This window comes from Alligator sinensis, unplaced genomic scaffold, assembly GCF_000455745.1.
Source record: "Alligator sinensis unplaced genomic scaffold, ASM45574v1 scaffold989_2, whole genome shotgun sequence".
NCBI lineage: Eukaryota > Metazoa > Chordata > Crocodylia > Alligatoridae > Alligator > Alligator sinensis.
Genome location: NW_005842162.1, coordinates 739,632 through 763,822, shown reverse-complemented (window position 1 = coordinate 763,822; position 24,191 = coordinate 739,632). Strand labels below are relative to the sequence as shown.

The 24,191-nt window shown below is 46.2% G+C and overlaps 1 protein-coding gene across 1 annotated transcript in view; it reads right to left on the bottom strand.

Annotated features, from left to right (window-relative positions):
* Positions 1-13,642: 13,642 nt before the first annotated feature.
* The window catches only part of PPP1R3B (protein phosphatase 1 regulatory subunit 3B), a 22,796-nt gene continuing 12,247 nt past the window's right edge, over positions 13,643-24,191 (bottom strand). Inside the window, exon 3 of the transcript XR_003094534.1 lies at positions 13,643-13,852. The gene's annotated coding sequence lies outside the window, so the exon portion shown is untranslated. The remainder of the gene's footprint in view (positions 13,853-24,191) is intronic.

The window sequence follows — 24,191 nt, the reverse complement described above, 5'->3', positions numbered from 1 at the left end:
TCACATTACAACATGGTTGCATTGCCTTCCAACAAGATGCAGCAAGCTGTCAGAATAATTAGTTATTTTAATATTCAGTGGGCATGTCTACACGAGACATTTACTGTGAAGCTGACTAATTAGCTCCGCAGTAAGACATGACTGTTTATACATGCGACCCTATTAGGTCGCAGTAGACTAATAAATGCTGCCTTAGGGTAGTCTGGCTAAACACAAGAGCTGATGGGGCTCCACGTGTTGTGGACCAGATGGCTGACGCACATGCAGCCCCTACACTGAAGCATCCTTGTGCCTTAGCCAGTTTCTCTGTAGTACATGGAGCCCATGTGAAGCAGCCGTGGGCTGGTAGGCTGACCTCCTGGATTTCATTCCAGTTCAGGCTGCTTCAGCTGGGCTCTATGTGCTATGCACAAATAAACTCTGGAACAATATGCTCCAGAGTTTATTCATGTGCATTAATTACATGTGTAGATGTACCCAGTGAAACAGATCCTTCAGTCTGAAAGAACATGTGGATTACTGCAAATTGCACATCTGGAGCAAAAGCTGGAAACTAGAACCACCTCTGCTTAGGAGCTCTTTGCTTCATACAACACATTTAGATCTTACCGAAAGCCTTAATGGTTTAGGGGCCAGGGTAGATTTCAAATGGGATGAGTTACATTCACCTCCCATCAATGCTGGTGTGGGCAGGTGCCTTTGCTGAAACCCACTGGAATGTTATCTTTAGCAGATTGCATAGTCCATCCAGCCTTTACTATGTTTACCGTGCTGAGGGTGGTAGTTTGTACAATGCTGGTTTGGAATGTGCCACTCCTGGGAGATGAGATAGGATGGCTGCTGATATGCTGTGCTGCCTAATTTAATTCTGAGCTCAAACTTTGCTGCAACTGGGCAGGTATTGGCATTTTCCAACCTTCTGCTCCATGAACTAGTGCAACCCCCTTTGCCCCCGGACCAGTCTTGCACAGCTGTGGGCCTTTAGGTTAAACTCAGAAGAGTTAATTTTGCCTACAGAAAATGACCTTCAAATAATAAAATCCATGGATCAGTTCAAATGGATCTTCAGCCAGCTCTTATCTTAGCTAAATGGAGGGTTGGTTCCAAACTCATCCCTGACAAGGCCAGATTAATGAATAGGCAAACTAGGCACATGCCTAGGGCCCTAAGTGAAGAAAGGACAGTTGTGCTTATTTTGCCATGGCAGGGCCACTGCCATGACACTGTAGTGTGGCCCAGCTCCTTTTCCCTTCTAGGACAGCATGCTGCAGCTCTAAGCCCCAGTGGCGGCTACTGATATTGTCCTATGCGAAGCAGCTGGGTGCATATTCTATTTGCCTAGGGCCCACCAAAGGGTTAATCTGGCCCTGGTCCCTGATGTTTACTTGCATGTAAAGGCAGCTCAAGACAGGCCTCTGGGACTTGGGCACCCAGATACACTCTTGATTGGGACAGGGTTGCTTTTCTATCTTAGCTCTGGTGTGCTGGGAAGCTGAACATGATTTTGGAGCCAGCTCTGGCACCAGGTGAATGTGGGAAGGCAGTGCATGGAATTCTGGGAGTTTGAACCCTTGTGCCACAATGTCCTTGGCTTTCTGGAAGCATCCCAAACCTGGGGGGAAAACTGCCCAGAATGCAATGGGCCTCAAATTAGCACCAGGAATGCTGGGATACTTACTCATATGGCAGTGCACTGCAAGAACTGTGGCTGGGGGTCTGGACAATTTACCATTCTGGGCAGTGTGAGGCAGCTTCCACCCAAGGACACAGCATGCAGGAACAGTCCTGTCCCATCCAAGAGTGACCAGGTCAGAGCTGCTGGCTGCAGCAAAGAAAGGCTATCCATAACAAGTGGCAGAGGAGGATGGGCTTAGTTGATCACAGGTGGGGCTAAATGTACTGGGATCCTTGACTATGGGGAGTTGTTGCTCATCTTAGATTTTATCAAAGTTAATGCAGATGTTTCTATAAAAGAAGAGGACTCACTACAGTTCATCAGCCAAAATGGCACCTCCATAAAACCCAGCATTGCTCCATTTGGTCTTCCCTGTGGGGGAAACTGGGTGCTTCTCAATTCTAATTTTCCATAAGCAAAATTGTTCCCTACAATGTAGAGTGAAGCCTGGGAATGAGAAAGGAGCTTTAAGAGGGCTTGCTGTGCTATACAGAGTTGGCACCAGGCAGGTAACCTCAGCTATGGCCCTGTCACTGAAGAAAATAGCCAGCAGCTCTGTGTACCTGCATCTGTATAGGCACTGTGTTAGGGACACTCACTGGAGGTCAGATCCCATTGTGTTTGATTAGATTATATCCACTAGTTAAAACACAGCAGTGCAGGTGCCCAAGATAGGGAGCGTGGAAAAAAAGTTCTGCCAAATGCAAATGTGAATAGAACTGTTTGCATGGATAGTGAAATCAGTCACGTTGAAATGGGGCTTTCAAATTTGAAATCCAAGTGCTTCAGGCCAGGGCCAGAGCCTCCTACATCAATAATTAGGAAGTTCAAAGCATGGACAGGCAGACTTACTCTGAGACCATCAGCTGCTTCACAGCAACAAGCTTGTGTGTCCAGTCCTATAATAAGTGAGAGTTAAAGATGGGCAACTTGCTCCAAAATAAAAAGGGACTAAGTTGTAACTGTTGACCTTCCACTTACTTCAGAACAGAAACAGACACATGAAACAGTTATTGTGAAGCAGCTGATGCTTCCTTCTTACCCTGGCATAATTTGCCTGTCCATACTACTAGTCTAGCTCTTGATTTTCAGAGGTGCTGAGATGATTCTCCAAAACCAAGGTCTAGGCAGTCTGTATGAGGTGCCCAACAGGTTCTTAACAATACACAGTCCAAGCCAAGATCAAATTCTCTGCTCTGGTACCAGCCCCTTGCACTGTCTCAATGGCACAAAAAGGCCAGAATGATGCCACTACTGCCCAGCTGGGAATTTTTGGGTGAGGGGAAAGAACTCAAACAGCTCCTACTCCTTTCTTCACCACTCCCTCCATCCTGGCATATGGGACTTGCTGGAGGATAAAAGGCATGGGACATTTGGCTCCACTCCGCTCTATGAACGCTCATTCACCAAGCCAGGTGACACACGTTAAGGCAACCTGTAGACTGCTCTAATTTACGCTGGAGCCAGTGCTATACCAGGCCTTGAGAATACAACTAAAATGATGCCACTTAGAGGAATAGAAAGGAAACAAAATTCTATTCTTGGCCAGGCAGATAGTGCAAAACTTTCCCTCTGCTATGATGAGCAATACTAGCCCTAAGCTATCAAATGGTGCAACAGCCAGCCCCGAAGGACCAGAAAACCTAATTTTAGATGATATTATCTGAATCAGAGAACCCAGCTACAACAGGCATGGCAAGAATATTAGAAAAGGCTGCCATAAGGAAGAGGAACAACTGTTCTCTGTTGCCACAGAAGGCAGGACAAAAAGTGAGGGTTATAAATTGCAGTAAAGCAGACTGAGATTAGATCTCAGGAAAAGCTGCCTTACAGTTAGAACTGTAACAGACATCCCAAGGAAACTGTGGAATCTCCTTCATGGGAGATTTTCAAGAGCAGACTGGAGAAATGTTGCACAAAGATGATGCAGGAAAAGCATTCCTGCATTTGTGCAAGGGGATCAGACCAGGTGACCCAGCAGGTCCCTTCCTTCCCTGCAGTTCTACAGTTCTGCAGACACTCAGCCTGGCTACCAGCCAACCCAAAGGACCAGAGTGAAACTTTGGTCATAGTCTCATATGCTACTGTAACCTTGAGAGCAGTACACAAAGGGGGACAGGGCAGCAAAACCTCAATACATATGTGCTGAGGGGACTTCCTGTTTGCTCATCTCCAAAGGTCTTTAAATGCAGAGCTTGGCCATGTGCTCTCTCTGTGTGATAGATACATAGGACTGTGCGGTGTATACACAGGATGGAGAAAACACTGGGTTTAGGAGCTGAGATCTATTTTTGGCTCTCAGGCTCAGGCCATTCAACTGCACACCTTCCTTAAGAAGTGACTGGGAGCACCTTTTCATGGAAACCTAAAACTTTCCTTCTGGAATTGAACCCCCTGCTAAAAATACTCCATCTTTGGCCCTATTCCAGGCACCAGAGTCTTACTGGGATTCCAGAACATATTCTAGGGTTGGTCCTTGTCATCAGCAATCTCCCTCTTATCTCACTGGAGTCCTCCACACATGAAATGCCAAGGGGAACTGTCCCTGTTCATGTGAGGTTGGGGCCTTCTTGTACCCAGACCCATGCTCTCTGAGTGACGGTTTGTTGGGTCTTTGTGCACCAGTGGTGAAAGCTACTCCTCTTGCTGCCCTAAGGTCCAGCAGATCTAGTCACAATCCATGCACCACATTTGCCATGAGGAGTATGGGACCCAGTGCAAACAGTCCAGCACGAGGGTGGCATTCTATTTCCATGAGGTTGTCTAAGTGGCATTTATGTGCAGGAAGCAATTCTGTTTCCTGGCAGTGGGTGCACAAGTAGACTGAGTGTGTGCAGTAGGCTACAAACTGTATTCATACCCAGTTATGTGTACATGTCTCTTGTGGCTGTGTTCCAGAGTCTGAGGTCTGAAAATATAGGCAGTCAAAAACCCATGGCTAGTGAATATTAGACTCAGAAGGAGAAGGACCTTCATGTAGGTTAGCCCCAGTGGTTCAGTAACTTCCTTTGGAAGCTGGAGGTCCATGTTCTAGGTCACCCTTACCAGGAGGACTTTTGAACGTGATCTCTGCTTTAACTGCCACAACATAGATCAGGTATTTTCTAGACCCCCTGGTCCTCCTTTTGAACATGGACAGCCATGAGATGAGAGATGTGGAGCCAAGAGGAAGAGGGCAAGACAGAGGGTGTGTGCCTTAGTGGGAGAGCTGCTTGCTAAGGTTAGGGACAGGCGGAGGCTGGGTTGTATCCCAGAGTGAGGCAGAAACACACCTGAACCACTCTGCTCTTGGCTCTATAACATTTCCCCTCCCCCACTATACATAAAGGTATGCACATACATAATCACATATGTACCTAGGGTTGCACAGCCAGAAATAGAATTGCTAGGTACATGTCAGTGCCAAACATGCACTTACACAGCTAAAACACTGCCACTTCGATGACTGCAAGGAAACCAAATTCTACCCATGGCCCAGGCAGACAGGGCAAACACACCCTGACTTTGTAGGATTAATCAATTGAGCTCCATCTTCATCCAGGCCCAGCTGCCAAAGTGTCCCCGGCAGACAACCCCAGTGACCCACTCCGACCTTGACTTCTCTAGTGCTATATGTGTGCAATTCATGTTGCTCATTATGCACAGAAAGACAGAGGCAGGTCGTATTGCAAACATCAGAATCTCCACCATTGCTCCCACTCACTAGTTGCATGACACATTTACCCCCATACTCAGGGCCAGGGACCTGAAGTGATGCAGCGTATCTTACACACCCCTTCTGCCCTTCCTCTACCCGAGCGCAGCGCAATGTATGCTCATGAAGCCCTCAGCTGGGTCCTGGCGTCCTTACTCATAGGCCTAGTCATATGGGTGTGTCAGGACATGAGGCCATTCCTGGAAGTGCTGGAGGACTTCTTGCTTGAAGCCATCAATGCTGTGATGTCAGGGAGGTTTTGACCTCTTTACCCTATGTATGTGGTGTGTGTGGGAGGGCTGAATTTCTAACAACAGGAAACACAGCAGCTTCACTAATGGAGAGATTTACTGCGGCCCTTGTAGTACCTCTTCCTCATACATTCAAAGCTATGAAAGCATCTATAACGTTCCAGTGAACAGAAAGAGCCCAAACGGTCAGAAGTTTCCTAGCACCCAGTGGCTTCCGGTGGGAATAAAGAACTCATGCCCCATAGAAAGCTTGGGGAAATGCATGAGTCTGAGCATGTCAGACAATCTAAGCAGAAAATCTTAGTCTTGGAGCAAAGAGATGAGGGTGAAGTTGACTCTTTATTCCCAGTTCCTGATTCCTTTTTCAAACTAAGAAACTGGGAATAAGGAACCAACTTCAGCCTCATGTGCTATGAGCAAAGAGCTTACTCAAATTTTCAGAGAGAGGAGGAGCTGGGCTGTTTTAACTTGTGAAAGTTCCATTTTCAGGGCCAAATCTTGGTCACATTGAAGCCAAAGGCAAAGCTCTGCATAGTTTTTATGGCCCAAATTAGAAGTGATCAGGCGTATCTACACATGCCATTAAAGCACAGCAATAAATGGAGCTTATTGCTCTGCAGATTATTATTCCCGGGAAACCCCGGATGCAGTTTACACCTGTGCCTGGACTGTAGTACATTGAGCCAGGTCGCAGCAGCCCCAACTGGCAGGGAGTCTCGGGGGTCAGGCTGTTCCAACTGGGTCAGTGTGCTGTGGAGGGGCTAGCTGGGGCACGAGGATGCTTCAGCGTGGTGCTAGCTGGCAGGCAGCCTCTGCACTGAAGCACCCTCATGCCCCAGCCAGCTGGCTCAGCATCTACACATGCACTGCTCCATGCAAAAAAACTCCACAGCAGAGTAGGACTTGTATTTACAAATCCTACCCTGCTGCAGAGTTTACTAGTCTCGTGTGCCCTAATAGGGGGCCACGTGTAAACAGTGAGATATTTACTGTGCAGTTAATTAGTCAACTGTACAGTAAACATCTCATATAGATGTGCCATTTAGACTTGATCTACACTGGAACACTTTGTCAGGGCAGCAAACTGCAGCAAAGACATTACTTTTGTGAAATTTTATCTGAACTTACAAACAGCCAGATGTGGGACAGGCTTTTGTTAGCCCCTGCCTGGATACACCAGGGAATTTCTAAACAAAGATTTTCATAATATTCTTCATACTTATGATGTCATAACCTTCCTCTCTGATACATTTTCAAAAATTCCCAACTATTAATCCAAGTTTTTAAAAGATAAAAACTTTTTTCTCTCATAAAAGTTATTTCTCCCCCTCCCTTACACACACATTTAAAAATACTGAATTTTTATGATAAGGATTTTTGGTGAAAGCTGACATTTTCTTTCTTTCTTTCTTTTGAATTTACTCACAGTGGCCTTTTCTACCAAGATTGTTTGGGGGATGGGAGAGGAGTAAATACTTGGATGCGTGTGTAAGATCATGCACACCACATATCTAGGGTTCTGCACCCTGTAGAGAGCAGAGCCAGGTTTGGTCACAAGTGCGCATAACATTTTTTTGTTCCTAATGCCTCCAATGGAGGGCACCTGCTGGCAATCAACAATGATGGCATTGACATTCTCTCTACATGCATGCAGCAGCCATTGAAGCAACTATAAGCCAACAATCTACAAGACATTTACTGGGGTGTCTGCATGCTAATAGAGGCTCCCTGCATTGTTTCCAAGTAGCCTCTTCTTTTTGACAGACTAGTCTAGTGATAGTTCTCCATGAAGCTGCCAGGTGAGAGAGAGCGTTTTTGTTTACATGATAATATTCTGATAATTTGAACAGGAACAACAGAGAGTCTATGACAATGGTGCTTAAATGATTAAGCTTTGCCCAAGTCTCCAAAGGAGGTGACTTATGGTAATGAGCTCCTTTCAAAGACATTAACTAGCTGCCATTTCTTTGCATAAATGCCTTTGTGTGCCTTGGCTAAAGCCACTTGCGGGGAGGGGTGCTTGTCAGATTTACACTGGGGATCAAGGGGCCCAGCATGGAGTTCAGACCACTAAGTCACATTTTCCCTAGGACACAACACATATGATAATGCAGTGGCAGTGGGGCATGCATGCTATTTAAAGCCTTAGTGCTGAACATCGCTGATGTTGTGGGCTCTAATCATGCTCCCCATGTTGTACTGTACCATGCCCACTCTGGGAAAGCCACTTGCAAACAGCAGAGAACATGTTTTTGCTGGGAAGTGAGGTGCTGGTAGGAGCTCCTGGGCTGCTGCCCTTTCCTGTCCCAGAACTTCTCCTATTTCTAGCCCTCCAAAAATACTGAATGGGTGAAGGAAATGATGCAGCTTTACTAATGTAGGCATGCAATCAAAACAGACTATGTCGGGGGTGTGGCAATAAGTGGGCCCACTTCCCCATCAGAGTGCTTTGCTGCTACCATTGCTAGCCCTCTGGTTATATTTCCAAAGACTTCCAGTAGGTGCGAATCTTTACTTACCCTTACTGTTAACATTTGGCTGCACAGTTTTAACTAACAGCTACCATTACACAGTACTTAGCAAGGCAGATCTCTGCCCCTCCTCCTCTGCTGGCAACTCTCAATACCTTTATTTGAATTCCAGGATTTTGTTAGCAAAAAACAACCAGACAAAGGCCATTTTGTAGGAGCTATAAAAACCCAGTTCTGTGCTCTTATGCCAGCTTGCCAGTGGCAACAAATCATCAGGAAGCATGCAGGCACACACTCAAGAAATAAAACAAGCATGTTAGAAGCAGAGGGGGACGGATGTTGGCTGATGGAAAAGTTCAACACTGGCTGGCAGTAGAAATGGTATTTACAAGCTCCAAGCATGGTCACCGCCAACCCCACAGAATTCAAACAACACTGTACAAAAGCACTACACAGTGCTCTTTGAAATTAAGCGCAGATGTTTCCTGGCAGAGAAAAGTGGCTAAGATGCTTCACATGCTGAGAGTGCAGGGAACCTCTGGCTTTCCAGCAGAGCTCTCTGTGTCCAGGGCTAATGTGTGCAGAGGAGCTTCTGACACCCAGTGCAGGGTTGCAGCGGATGCAACAGGGAATGGGCAGATGTGGCTCTGCTGCTCCCCCCACCCTCCCCTTCACTCATGGCCTCTATCCCCAGACAGCTATGTGGGCTTACACAACTCACTTCAACTCACAGGTCAAGTGATTTTGCTTGCCCCACCCCAGACCTCTCTCAGGGCCCAATTTTCAGAGTGTAGCAGCATCACCTACCAATCAGGCCCCTTTAAGATGATTAAACCAGAGCAGACAACCAATCAGGACTGTCAAAATCAATAGTCACTTTTAAAAACCCTGACCTTGAATTCCCAACCTGTTAAATGGGTGCAGTAATACTGGTTTACACTTTGGAGAAGGAGGGAGAGGCATAAAGTATTTGTTTGTGCTCCTCAGAGGAAAGGAACCATGAATTTTTATTAGGAAGCCATGATTCATATGGAGCTGTTTGTTTCCAGCAGCAAAGCCTACTCTGACTCCTGTTTGCTTCTCCTTTAATCCTTCCTTGAGATTTGTGTAGCATGTGTTTTCTACTTGCCTCTTCTGCCTTTGTGGGCAGTGACAGTATTTCATTACTTGTAAGAAACAGCTCCTAGAGACAACCCTCCAGCACAGGATGTACTGCCCTGACCACTGCAACTGAAAACGTTTTCACACAATCCCTCAGAGCCAGCTTTCACCAGGGGAGCTGTAGAGCTCTCCAAAGGGACCTACATGTCTGCCAGGTAAGCCCAGAGATGAGGAAGCATTTCCATCTTGAGCTGCTGCCCTCTCCCCCTCTGCAGAGCTCTTAGCAGCAACATTTTAAAATGCATTTGCAAGACCTACAAGAGGCAAGATAAAAAAACCCAAAATCTCATTGCAGCCTCTGCTTTGGAATTGAGTTGAAGAACCCCAGTTTATCCTACAGGTTAGTAACACCAGTGTAGCTCTATATTCAGCAACACCTGATGATATCACCACTAGTGTGCTCCACTCTAGAGGTGGCTGCACGTTAGCAGCCAGGGACAGCAGCCCTGCACAGACAGGGCCAGACTCTACTTTCCAGTTTGTGCACAGGGTTCCCCCATGAATTAAGTGGCCATCTGTGATTCTGGCAGCACTTTTGGCTATGGACATGACATGCAACAGTGATTAGCAGGTGTCATTAGCAATCCAAAAGAAGCAGGGCTGGGTAGGAGCTGCAGTTTGACTGAACAGAATGGGAGCTGGCCACTGGGCTTCCTGTAGTTGTCAAAAGAGTGGCTGGCAGAAGGGGAGGTTGTACTAAGTGACCCCACTACTCTCCACACCCACTGCATGCTGCATTAGAGAGAGGCTGGCAAAAGGAGTCTCTCGAGCTCTCCCCATCTTAGCAGCACCCTGCAGCTTCCAACAGCCATTAGCTCTCATGCGTACGTACCAATGTATTGGGTACAAAACAATCTCTGGCATTTCCCTTAGACGGCCCAAAGGGCAGAGGCCCAGCAACCACTGGTTTGGAAACTGTCTATGCCAGACCAAGATTGCACCACATGAAAAACATTCTTGTCAGAACTTAGCTTGCTCTGCCCTCCTCCCTCTACATTTGCCCTCCCCTTTTAAGGGGAACAATCAGGAAAACAGCATCCTGTTTCTTAACAAGTCAGCAAAGCTGCACCTTCCTACCCCACATACTGACATGCAGCAGGGCTGCATCAACCCAAGGATTGTCCATGGCTCCTGAGACGTTGCATGCACTATGCAAAGGCTGACTGATTCCTGCTACGAACAGGCCACGTTCAGCTTGGGTGTGTGAGGATTGCTTGTGCTGAAGAATTGGCTTTGGTGACATCCCTCTCTTGGGCAGAGGCCCGTGTGCAATGTCTGCAGCAGGGAAAGCCCCACTAGTCCTATGATGCAGACGTGTTTGTGAAAATCATAGAATTATAGAACCATAGAGAAGCAGGGTTGGAAGGGACCTCCATAGGTCATCCAGTCCAACCCACTGCCTGAGGCAGGATCATCCCTCTTCAAAACATCTTATAGAAATCCATAATCTAAACTCTTAGTAAAACTGCTGTCAACCCTGACAGAGCATAAAATATAACACCCCCACAAGACATAACACAGTGTGGCACCACCAACATTGCCCCCGCGACCCTCATTTGGGTCGCAACCCAGGGTTGAGAACCGCTGTCCTAAAAGGATCCCAGGTAGAGGACACCCCCGCCCCCCAATACAGAGGAAAGCTAAAACCCCTACAATCCATACCAATCTGACCGTGGGGTAAAATTCTTTCCTGACCCCAAATATAGTGATCAGTCTGACCCTGAGTGGAGAGTATGAATGCTGCGTGCCACTGGTGACTGGGGGGGGGGCCACGGTGAGCTCCCTTAGGCGGTGGTGGCGGAAGCGTGGAGGCAGCAGGTGGGGAGCTCCCACAGGCGGCCACAGTGCTGTTGGCGGGGGTTAGGGGTGACCTGCAGACACCACTGGCAGTGTTGGCAGCAGTCAGCAGTGATTGTGGACCACCCGCAGATACTGCCAGTGGTGTCGGTGGCAAAGAGTGGGGGGTGGCGAGTGGTGACTGCCCACAGGGGCCGCCAGCAGTGTTGGTGGCACCTTTTCGCAGGGGCTGCATTGCCATGCTCAGGGGGTCTGGAATTCCCTCCTAGCTCCATGCAGAAGAAGCTCAGAAGCATGGGAAATGCCCACAGAAGAACATAGGCATAGTCAGTAGGAGTTAGAGACAGGCTGACTGGATTCATCTAAACACAAAGGGCTACTGCTACCACCCAAGGCCTGTGTTGAGGACAGAACTAGTAAATCAGGAAGTGTGAAACTGGGAATTATAATGCCAGAATTTCTGTGCTAGAGATAGGCCTCACTGGTGGGCAGAGGAACAAGAGGCAGGGCAGTTCCATGCACTACCTCCTTTGGAGTCCTTGTAAAGAGAATCTGGGAAGGAATCATTGTGCTATGAGGACAGGTCCCCTGGAGGAAGCAAGCCCTACTTCACAGCTGCCTTCTTACCATCTCCTGGCAGCCCCAGATCCACTGTGATACCACTAGGGCTTCATCCTCTGTCCTGAGAAGCCGAGGAGCAGCAATCTAGACAAATGCATGGATGATAGATCTATTAATAGTTGTTGAACAGAACAGTTGGATGCGTTTCCTCTGGCATCTCTAAGCCAATAATGGTAGATGCCAGGGAGGGTATTGAATAGGGGCAAGGTCACTCTAGAGCTGTATGGTTCAATACTCTCCCTCTGTAGCATAAAATTCTGCCACTGTATGAGACAGGATACTGGGTTAGGTGGACCATTGATCTGACCCAGTACACTCTTCCTGCTGCTGGGGAACTGTTGCCTAGTGCTTAACTGCCACCTACATCCCCATCACAGATTTCTGCCAATATCCCAGCTTCACAAACTGAATGGTGTTGCTTGATAGTTGAGATCCAGTGCATGACATAGGTTGCTGACTTCTAAGATAAGGCAAACAAATCCAGGGAGGTTAAGGTCAAAGAGAAGTTCAGCCAGGGATTCTTCCACTGAGTCTGCTGTCCTGCTGCTGCTGAACAATGTGACTTGTGCTGGTAATAATTAAACCTAAATGCAGTATAGTGTGGACAACTAAAGGGGGGAAGTCTTGCCTGGGCCTCTTAGGAAAGGGAATACAAAATAAATGTCATGCTACTTTTCTACTTAACTTTATGCCTTTGTTTAAAGACTTCTACCCTAGACTGTTAGGCATTTAAGAACTAGATTAGAAAGACACAACGGGTGCCTGTACAGGTGCAGGGAGACTGCTCTGATGTGCTCTAATTACAGCACATCAGAGTAGACTCAGTTAATCAAGTCTGCTGGACTATGCTCCACATTGTGTATATCAATGTCCCTCGCTTCAACTAAAGCTTGTGGACAAGCTTTAGCTAAAGCGCTTCCATTGCCATTTTGAAGTGTGGGCATGCTGATACACCAGACTCTTCACGTGCTTTAATTAGAGTGGCTTCCTGTAAAGCTTTTGGAGCTTCCTGTAAAGCTTTTGGAGCCACTCTAATTAAAGCACTCCCCTCTCCCCCAGCATTTGTAAAAACACACTGAAACACTAGAATGTTTTTTCTGGCTCTGCCCCTGGCCTGCTGGCTGCTTTTGGATAAGTACTCTTCACCTCTCCATGCCTCAGTTCCTCCCATTTATACGTTGGGAGTAACAGATGCTGACTCTTTTTTGTAAAGCAATTAAGGATCTACTGATGGAAATCCCAGTGTAAGAAGAGCTCTATAGTTTTTTTGTCTAGTTTTTACTGTTTGTCTTTCTTTTCTTTTCTTTTAATACAACCGGCATTTGTAATTGTAAACAAATAATACACCACTGAGTCTGAAACCCCCCTCCCCCCCCCCCCCCCCCCCCCCCCCCGAGTGTGCACCCCCCCCCCCCCCCCCCCCCCCCCAAATATGCTCCATAGTTCATACTTTAAATTATCTGGTGATCATATCCCATTTACTTTTAAGTCACACTGGGCATGTCTACACAAGACACTTACTATGTGTTGGCCTAATAACACTGCACAGTATTACAGCAAAAACTGTGCTAATAGCCTATTACACAGTGTTTTTAGGCTAGTGCGCAGTAAGCATCACTAAATAACTGTGTGCTGGAGCTACTGCACAATAACTTTAGATACTGCGCATTTAGTTAGTACTTTATTAAGTAAGTATTAAACTAAATGTGCATTATCTAAGGTGCATTAACAATTATGTAGATGCACCCACTATTTACCTCCTACAGTGTTGTTATGAACTCTAAAATAATGTTCTGTACAATTTTACAAGTCAGAATACTTCAAAGGCTAAAACATTGTTTCGGTGGCTTGTTTGTCTTAAAATGTTGTCTCCTACACGCTAGTTAAGGTTGGTCTCTCGCTGCCAGATGCACAGATATAAGTTGTAGCCATGATGGTCCAGGAAATATGCAAACGGCAAGGATTTGTGTGAGTGAAATCTTTTATTGGACCAACTAAATTGTTGGTATGGACTTAGGTGAGTTTTTGAATGCAAAGGATTAGAAGGTTCATCTTCTTCCAAGATAAGCTCTATTCGTGGTCCAGAGAGTTCAAATTGTCCCAGCAGAGAAAAGTGGCCAACCACAGTCTTGAGTTTAGAGTGGTAAGTTCTCCTAAGAAGGCCAGGCCCAGCTCAGAGAACCTTGAAAATAAAGACAGAGAGAACTGGTAGGTTAAGGAAGGATCTGTCAGGTGTCTTCAGTGATCATCACCCAAGTGCCAGCAAGATCTAGCAAGTAAGAAAACTGAGAAGAAATAATTTGTATTAGAGAGTTTAACATCAGAACAGAATGTGACAAGGGAATAAACATCTTGTAAAAATGTGCCCTGCTGGCTCTATCCTGCCTGCTAGTAAAAATACTGTCCTGTCTGCATAGCACTGAGGTGTCATCTTGCTAACACAGAAAGACAATAAAATTATATTAAGCTGCTTGCAGTGGCTAGCATTAAACATCCTTGCCCTTCTGCCAGGTCCAGTGTATCACAGCCAGAAGGAAATCAGCCGTGAGTGAGCATGAACATGTGTACTTTATGTTGGGCTGTGGTACCTACTAGATATAGACAGGGCAGCTCTAAAGAGGGGGTTGCTGGGGCATGTTTTGCATCCCAGGTGATGGGTGCTACTGTACTGGGTTGTGGCTAGATGAGTAGCACTTGCAAGGGCCAAGCCCCTAAAAGTCCATTGAGATGGCCCAGGAAGGCAATTCAAGAGGCACAGGAGTTGTACACAAAGGCACTTGATGACTGCTGTGCTTTGAACCAGATGAAGCTTCCAGTGGATGTTCCCAGTGTAGATGACAATGGCATTGGGGTGATAGGTCATTATGTTGTCTCCCTAGGAAGGCCTGACCCATGAAGGACACTAGACACTGTACACCCATGAGGGGTACAGGCACAGCACCTGTCCCATCCCTGAGTGCTTCCCACTGGCAGCAAACAATACTCTGAACTCCTCTGGGTTAGTAGCAGTATTATAGTGTTGCTGTAGCCATGACAATCTTGGGGAAAATGCCAGCAGCATAATTGGCTTGATATTTTTAACTGAGCCCACCGTATAGTTGGGAGAGATGCTAGATGTTAGACAAACTTTCAGGCACAAACTGCCCTTCCTCCAGTCCTCCTCAGGTTTCATGCTCCCTCTGTATTAGCCATAGCCAGTCTGCCTTCCATGCTGATGCCAGTCAAGCCCTATAGTGATGGATCTGTGGTGCTGGGAAGGAGAGCCATTTACAGAGTGATGCTATTAGAGCCCAGAGCATCCTGCCATCCCCCCTTGTGATGTTTCCTGGGAATATTGCAGGGGAAGAGGAGGAGTAAAACCCGTGGGGACCACCCACCATGGGGCCTATAGGATGGGAGAGTCAGAACTACATCCTGGAGGCCTCCTCAGACAGCAGAGCAAAAGCATGGAAGCCCGGCTGCACCCACACTGGCAAACCCAACAAGTGGGTCAAGAATCCTAGTCAGGGGCATTAGACACAAGTCGGAGCATGGCAACCCAGCCTGTCACCCATCCCTGGAAGGAGGTCATTGCAGTCAGAGGCCAGTACAGTCTCAGATTGAGGCAGATCAAAGAAATCTGTGAAGCTGGTGTGGGCCAGAGCTGGCACCATCCCCGTAACTTTTCTTTGTGTTGGCTTCTTGTTACCCATGGCTGAGGAGTTTCACTGCCTGTCTAACAGTCCCTGCAGAACCACACAGGAAGGAGGTGGACTGACCCTGATTGATCATATCTGTGAAATAAGCAAATGAATCAGATGAATCATTCAACCAATCGTGAGGCATCATCATTTGGGCTACTACAATGGGCCACTGCATGAGGCAGTGTGTGGAGGGCTGTCAACGTTCAGACATGCTAGCTGTGGAGAGCAGGCCTTTTTGCCCCAGCCAGCATCAGAGGATATTTTCACCATTGCTTTAGGAGGGTTATTGCTGTTGCACTGACAGGGTGGAGTTATGCTGAGGAAACTGGAATTGGCGGTTTCATCCCCAAACCAAAACTTTTCAGTTTTTCATTTCAGTGAGAAAGAAAATGAAAATCCTCATTGGGGGTTGAGCTGAATCAAAATCCTCTTCTGATTTTTCATTTTGGCTGCTTAACCAAAAGAATCATTTATGCACTATGCATATAGTCCAAGAAAAAACTCTGTGATTTCAGAGCTACTCTTCCAACACCTCGCTGCCAGAAATCTTTTTCAGAGATCAGTCCAGCCAGGTGATCTCCTGTAATCTCACAACATCCCTTTGAGGAAGGGCAATGCATTGTACAGGTGAGGAATTCCAGCATAGATTAGTCAAGGTTTTTAAGGTATCTAAGCACCCTTAACAATCTGACCCTAAATCTTATTTGTACCACTGATATAGGCACTTAAGGAGATTATGTCCCATTAACTTTAAATGAGATTTAATGGTCATTTTGTTAATTCTCAATATGTTCTTTTATCTTTCCCCAAAAATTTGGGGTTGAAGTAACATTTGTGCTTCCTCTGATTTGTCCCTGTTCCTATAAGTACAGGGGTGCAGGTTGTAGCCGTGTTGGTCTAAGTACATAGGCAGACAAGGTTCTTTGGGTCAATCTGATATTGGATTTACCCAAAGAATCTTGTCTGCCTAGATACGTACAAGATTTTACCCTGAATATGGCACTAGTTTATCTAAAGTTTAAACCATGATGAAACAGTCCTTAAAATTTGTAAAAGTGGCTAGAATACACTTTTCAAAAGTTAGGGAGCAATTTGCTTGTTTCTGAAAACTTGGACGTTCTGATATAACCCAATCTTACTCTTCTTCCCTGAGTAATGCCACCTAAGGCAGAGGGCAACATGTGTGTTTTCTATTGATGGACTAATTAATCCATTTCAAAGATAAAAATATTGGATGGTTACTGAAGAATTGCTTGAGTTTGGCCTGTAAGTCATTTTGGAGCTTTAGATCTTTATGTGGTAACAGGACTCTGGTGAAGAAACAAGCCCCTTTATAGATGTCATACATTCCACACCCCTCTCCCCCACCTTGGGATATGCGTTAGGAATTTTCTAGCTCTAAAATATGAATTATTGATATGTACATGAGTCTTTCTATTACAACTTTCAGAACCTAAATTAGCTCTGAAGAGTAGCTTGAATAAAGCAAGAGGCTGCCACATGGCTAGTGTCAGCCTGTCTGTGCTCTGATGGAAACTCTGCTGAAAGGCAAATTTCTACTTTTGTCCAATTATCCAAAGCTGCATGTGACTTACCTTGGAGGCAGCTGCTGTCAGAGATTAAAGGCACTGCCGTTGACAGGAGAGAGCTCTATATTAAGCCAGTTTTCCTTCCACCTTATAATACCTGGTCAAAGCCCTCACTTAAGTCTAAATCAGAGACTTTGTGGAGCAGACTAAGCTGAAAGGAAACTAATAAAATGCTGCAATTTTAATTAGTTTTGTAATATATTCAAAATCTCTTAGTACTTGGGTTCTTAAAATACCTCACAGCCTGCGAGGCAGAGGTGTTCATTTGCAGATGGAGGCACAGGTACTGCAAGATTCGCAGTGGGGCACAGGGAGCATTTAGGTGCCTAAAACCAGGAGTAAGATTCTCAAAACCAAGCCTGCCCAAGGCACTTACATCTATAGGAGCCCAAATTTTACTAGGTTGTAAAATTTCACTTCTGAGCATGTCCAGCAGTGCCTCAGTCTTGGACCTGCCTCGTGCATAAGCCCTGTTAGGATCTACAAAAGCTCCCCTCTGCTCCACCCCCTCTCCATCATCCTGAAAGTGCCTAATCTTTAGGCAGGCTGAGAGCACAAAAGCAGCATAGAGGCTTCTGCTTTTATTCAGAAATATGTACAGAAAAGGATGTGTTGGTGCTGCCATCATCCCACTCTTCTCCAAAATCCCAGTGGTTAAGGTGCTCATCCAGGGAGTAGGTGGCCTGGGCTCTTGGGTTGTGGTAGGAGCACTTCTCACCTTTCCTGTCAAAGCAGTTCCAATTGTATACAGTTTTTTAAAAAGATTCATAGAGTGAAAAAGAAACTCTCTGACTTAATGGCTGGAGGTGCTAGACTGTGTTAAAATGGCTTTGAGCGAACTACAGCCCTACTGCCAGAAATTGGTAGCAGAGGACAGTGAGGACACAGTCAAATCCACCTGGCAGAGGGACATTTCATTGATTCATCAATTGTAAGGCTGGAAGGGGCCTCAGACAATCATTGGGTCCAGCCCCCTGCACCAAGCAGGAAAGACAGCTGGGGCCAGGTGACCCCAGCAAGGTGACTGTCCAGTCTCCTCTTGAAAACTTCCAGGGTAGGTGATTGCATTACCTCTGGAGGGAGCTTATTCCACAGCCTGGACACCCTGACTGTGAAGGAGTTTTTCTTAAGGTTGAGCCTGAAACGGTCTTCCAGGAGTTTATGGCCTTTACTCCTGGTTTTCCCCAAGGGTGCCCTGGTGAACAGTTGTTCACCGAGCCCTTAATGTACACCCCTGATGTAGCGGTAAGCCGCTTTCAAGTCCCCTCTCAGCCTTCTCTTTTTCATGCTGAAGAGTCCCAGGTCCCTCAGCCTTTCCTTATATGACTTGCCATGCAAGTCTCTGATCAGTTGGGTGGCTCTTCTCTGGACTCTCTCAAGCTTTACCACAACCTTGTTAAAGTGCAGCCCCCAGAACTGGATGCAGTACTCTAGCTGCGGTCTCACCAGTGCTGAGTAGAGTGGAAGAATCACCTCCTTGGTTTTGCTGGAGGTGATGCTTTGATTGATGCATGCCAGAGTATTATTTGCCTTGCTGGTGACAACATCACACTGCCGGCTCAGATTCATACCGTGGTCTATTATTACCCCCAGGTCCGTTTCGTTCGTGGTGCTAATCAGTTTGGTGCCACCAAACCTGTAGATGTGTAGGGGGTTGTTCATCCCGAGGTGGAGCACTTTACATTTCTCAGTGTTGAACTTCATCTGGTTCCAACCCGCCCAACTTGCTAGCCTGTCTAGATCTGACTGTATCTGCAGCCTATTTTCAAGTGTGACCACGCTTGCCCATAACTTGGTGTTGTCCGCGAACTTGGCCAGTGAGCTCTTCACCCCCAAATCATTGATAAAGATGTTGATGAGTACTGGACCAAGCACTGACCCATGTGGGATGCTGTTGGCCACTTCATGCCAGGATGACACAGATCTGTTCATTAGGACTCTCTGGGTCCTACCCCGCAGCCAGCTTCCTACTCACCTAACTGTCAAGCAGTTAAGCCCACAATCTTCCAATTTTGTTGCGAGAACATTGTGGGATACCAGATCCATGACTTTTTGGTAGTCAAGGTATACAAAGTCAACCTCGTCTCTCTTATCCAGGTGGCGAGTTACCTGATCATAAAAGGAGATGAGGTTGGTAAGGCAAGACCTGCACGTGATGAAGCCATGCTGGCTGGTGTTCAGAATCCTGCGGCTGTTGTTCAGAATCCTGCCTTCTGCAAGCCTGTCACATATAGACTCCTTGATGAATTTTTCCAGGATTTTCCCTGGGATAGAAGTTAGGCTAATTGGCCTATAGTTACCCGGGTCCTCCCTCTTCCACTTCTTGAAGATGGGCACAACATTGGCCCTCTTCCAATCCTCAAAGACCTCTCCAGAGCACCATGGGTTTTGGAAGAGCTTTGCCAGGGGTTCCACACAGGATTTGGCACAGAATCTTTCAAGACTCCCCACCCCCCCAGGGGAAACGGACAGTGCAAAGAAGATGTTGAGACAGCCGGATCGGAGGACAGCGATGAGGACAGCAGCAACAACAGCAGCAGCAGGTCCTCCAGCAAAAGCAATAGCAAATGAACTGAATATTAAACCCCGTTTTCAGGGACAGGACTAAGAGACAAGGGGTTTGAGGGAGACGATGCCTTGCGGATGGGTGCGTGGGAGTCCCATTCCATAGGTGTGTATGTTGTAATGGGTGTGCAGGTTCCTATGTGGGTTAAGGAGGCAATGATCAGTAACTAGAAGGTGTGTGTAGAAGCAGAGAGACCTGGCCCTCGTCCCTGCTGCAAGGGCTGTTTATTTTCATATCATAGAATCATATGGAAGTGGGGCTGGAAGAGACATTGAAGGTCATCTAGTCCAGCATTTCTCAACCCATATGTTGTGACCCAAAAGTGGGTCACAAGAATATATGAAAGGGTCACAAACAAACTTTAGAAATGAACCAACAAACTTTAAAAATGGAGTCTCCTTAGAGGAGAAAAATGTGGGAAACTGTGGTGTTTCCTTGCATGCTGGCAGAGTTCCAGTCTGAGAGGGGTTGTTTGAGGCTGCTTGGAGACCCCCATGTACCCACCCCTCTTAGTCCCCACCCCATACACTGGGGGCCTGGTACCTGGGTACGGCAAGTCGGGAGTGAGGGGCACTGGGTCAGGATCTGGCCATCGATGTTTATAAATGGGTCCTGGTACAAAAAATGGTGAAAACCACTGATCTGAATTGGAGCATGTTGTTGAAGTTTAGCTAGGCATAGGGGGATGTTGTGGGGCAAGGGGAAGGGACGCTGCACTGAGGCGTCTGAGAATCCCCTGGACTCCTCCAATGCAGCACTGGCTTTGTGTAGCAGCAGATTTATTCAGTGTTGTTCAGTGTTTTTACACAAAGGGAGTTTCGCAATGTTGCTGTTCCTGCTGCCCCCATCTTCTAGCTAACCACTGAAGAGTGGTGAGTTCCCCCCTCATTTCCCATTGGCTTCAGTGGGAATTCAGAGTGCTCCACACCTCGCAAGATCAGCCCGGTGGTGAGCAGCGGTGCTGGATTGATGCTTTCCACCCACAGCTCTGGAATGAGACTCTTATACTACAAACTAGGGAGGATGCAGAAGAAGTTGCACAATTTCGCTGTCACCCAGTGCAACTCCTTATTTGGCAGGAGGATGTAATACCGACAGTGCCCTAGGGTCAGCTGCATGAAGGCAAAGCGTTGCTTTCGTCACCAGGCTGGAACATGCCAGAGAAAACCATTTACAGAGAAAGGGTGCATTCCCTGCAGCACTGTTACAGTGTCAGGGGCTGAGGAGATTTTTAACAGAGCTAACCACCGTAGTATAACGGGGGTAAGAGGGGGGCATCATGGGGAATCCCCATAGTGTACCTGTGGGGGAGAGGGGTGAGCAGAAAGCCTCCCCCCAGACTTTGCTGTGGGCAGTGCAACCTGGTACCCAGAAACATGTCTGAAGGGGTGGGGGGAGAGGGGGAGCAAATAAAGCACCAAGAGTGGCCCCAGGCTCTCCGTGGCAGCTGGGGCAATACACCAGCATGCAGTGAGCCTGTCCCTCAGAAGCCAACCCCCTGCTCTCCGGTGGTCAGAATAATTCTCCCCCCTACCCCGGTGCTGAAATTTCTTGCTATGCCTCTGCTAACCACCCCCTGACAGTCATTATTCTCAGTGAAGATAGCAGAGGTTCCCTGCTGGAGCCAGGGGGCTTAAACCCCTGCTATTTCCCTGCTGTTCTAGGTCTAAGTGCAGGTGCACTTCATCCTGTGCTGGTGAGGGTTTTGGGCAGTCCATGTCTATTTACATATTGCCCAAGTCATCTCACCTTGATGGTAAGTGTAGGAAAGCTACCTACAAGGGAACACTGGAGCTGTGGAAGGAACTCTTTCACCCTCTTAATTTGTTTGAACATGTTGAGACCTTCCTCTATGCTCTGAGGGTGATAAGCTCACCCAGCATGATGCTGCTGCTGCCACCTCCCATCTTTATGAGCATGGGAAATTCAGCAGTTCCTTTGAAGTAACAGGAAAGCCTTGTGGTTCAGACAACATATTTTCTTTGTGCAGTATTGTGCTTCTCCACATTCTCAGTCTAGGACTCATGCAGATAACCAGAAACTCATGCTGAATAACATATAGCTCTACCCTTCTCTTTTCAGTCAAACACTGCAGTTAAAAGCTCTGCAAATCATTTTGCCTGTCCCCTACTAAAGTTTAACTGAGGTCAGAGGGAGTCACAGCATCTCTGCATTATTCTGTTGCGTATTAAAAGCATACTACTAGTTTAGTCTTTCACAGGTGTACAAAATAATTCAGACTAAATGTTTTCCCTTGTCTTTTAGATATTTATCACACATATAATCATGGCCCCTGCTAGCTCTTTGCTGAATTAAAATTAACACAAAAATCGTATAGTAGAAATATTAAAGTAGCAACAGCCTTCACAAGTTAGAAAATGCCAAATTGAAGCTCGCTAATAACTAATTTTACAACTTAAGCAAATCTTTGAAGTCGTCTGTGGCACAGTTGCACTTGTACTGTATCAGCATGGAGATGAGACAGAGCTTCAGCTGTGCTACCTGTGTTTTAAAGGATTCCTCTATCTTGTAAATCTCTCTCAGCTTTGCCACATCAAGCTGAGCCTCAGCCATTCCTCTGATCAGCTCTGTCTCCTGGTGCTCAGTTACCAGCAGATCCTCATTTTCAGATTAAGCAGGAATATGAGCTGCCAGCTCCAGGCTGAAACTCAAACTCAAGGACATTTTTAAACACAGGAACATTGTCTCAAAGAAGAAACAGTTTCAGCATATTGCCCACCCCACAGAGCTTTTTGGCCAGTTTTGGAACTGACTTTTATTAGTTGGTCTCCCCTTTTAGACAAAATGTCCCTGTCCACTCATAAAAACTGGTCCTGTTTTGCCTCCCACTTCTGCTGGCAGTAAGTAAACTCCCAGGTAGAGGTGGTTTGGTATTCATTAGGCTTCTTTCCCTGGAACACAGGAGCTGCCTTTATGAATAAGGCTGTTTAATTATTTTATTTGCTAGATATCTTGCCTACGCTGTTGGCCACTGCCAATGTCTGAAAGGCTTTTTCTTGTTTAGAGAAGAGGCTTGTGATCTCCATGTCCGCCAAGAACTTTGGCTATGTCAAAACACTTAAATCTGTTTGCATGTAAATCATTAGGCTGGAAAGTCTTTGACCAAAAACAATAAAAGCACAAGTTTAAAAACCCAGATGGATTTACTGAGCATGCTGCATGTTTTTCAGCTGGGATATAAAGTGGGCATCCTCATAATAAGTAGTTATCAGAAAGAATACGACACACTTTCTTCTGAATAGTAGTTTAAAACCCCATATCCCTACCCATATCCCCCATACAGTGGATTTCACTTTGCTCTTCTAATTCCAGTTGGATACGTCTGGTTTCTGTGCAGCTTTGCTTTGTACCCTGGAGTTGCTGCCCTCTCCCATTTCCTTCAGCTAAAGTTCGTTAGCCTTGGTCCAGTTCTTCAGAAATATCAGTCCATCAGGACAGCAGAAACATCATTGCTTCAAGTCCAGGCAGTCTACAAACCTGTAGAGCAACCTGCTTGGGCCAGAGGTAAAGCACCCTCCAGGAAGAGTGGTCAGTGGTAGAAGAAGCCTCTCAAATGAGATCAGACCAGACTCAAACAACCTTTAGGGAAACACTGAAGAATCTTTTACTACACAGTTTTCTAAAATAACCAGACTAAAAACAACTCCAAGCAGAGCTCCCCAAAACAATGGAAAGGATTGAGTCTGCTAAGCCGAGATGATCTAAAATCCTAATTTACTAGTCAACATGGGTAGTAGGCACAACCTTAAAAACTGACCTTGTTTACTTGCCCATCTTATAATGATACTGCAGGACATAGTGTATAGGTGGTTATTTCATGGGTGAGCAAAGACATTAATAGTATTTTATTTGAATCAGAAATCCAAGCAAAACAGGTTACCTTATTTTATACTGAACAAAATGCTATTAAACAATGCAATGAGTCCATTTCATGCTGATCCATTTATAACAAGGACTTTATAAATTGCTTCCTCTCAGCCTCAACCTCCTATTGCTATTTTCTGGGATGGCATACCATACACAGAAGAACATTATACCTTGAGACAATTTTGCTATGCAGCTACAGTAATCTGTACTCTAATACGAGCAAACTTTGAGGGTATTTTGCTCAAGCAGCAGATGGGTGTTAGCTCCCTGGCATGTGGGCCTGTTTCAGCATTGCGAAGTGACTATAGAGACAGTACTCCTAGCAGTTGAAGGACCTCGGGATTCAATAGGCAAGAGAGAAATTGTGGAAGATTAGCATCTTACTTTTTAAGCATCCTCAGTGATGAAAGAGGAGGGACATATGAATACAGGGAGCTTCCATAGCTTAAGAACTACTCTGGTAGAGAGATTCATTTGCTTTCATGTGCCTACTTTCTCACTTCATTTGAAACAAAAATAAGAACACCCCTTTTATGCAATCCATTGTAGGTGGGCTTGCCTAACACTTAAAAATAAGAGCATAGGCATCTAGGTGCCATGGCTTCACAAAATGTAAAGAAAATTCAAACCATAAAAACGGAATCCTTATCTCTGAAATGTATGCTCTCCTTTCATATTACGAATCACCAAAAGCCTCCTTCATACCTCCTAGCCACTCTTTGCAGAAACTGCAAGCCTAGAGAACAGTCCTCCATCATTGCACTAGTATTAAATGATAGTGTTTGTTAAATGCTG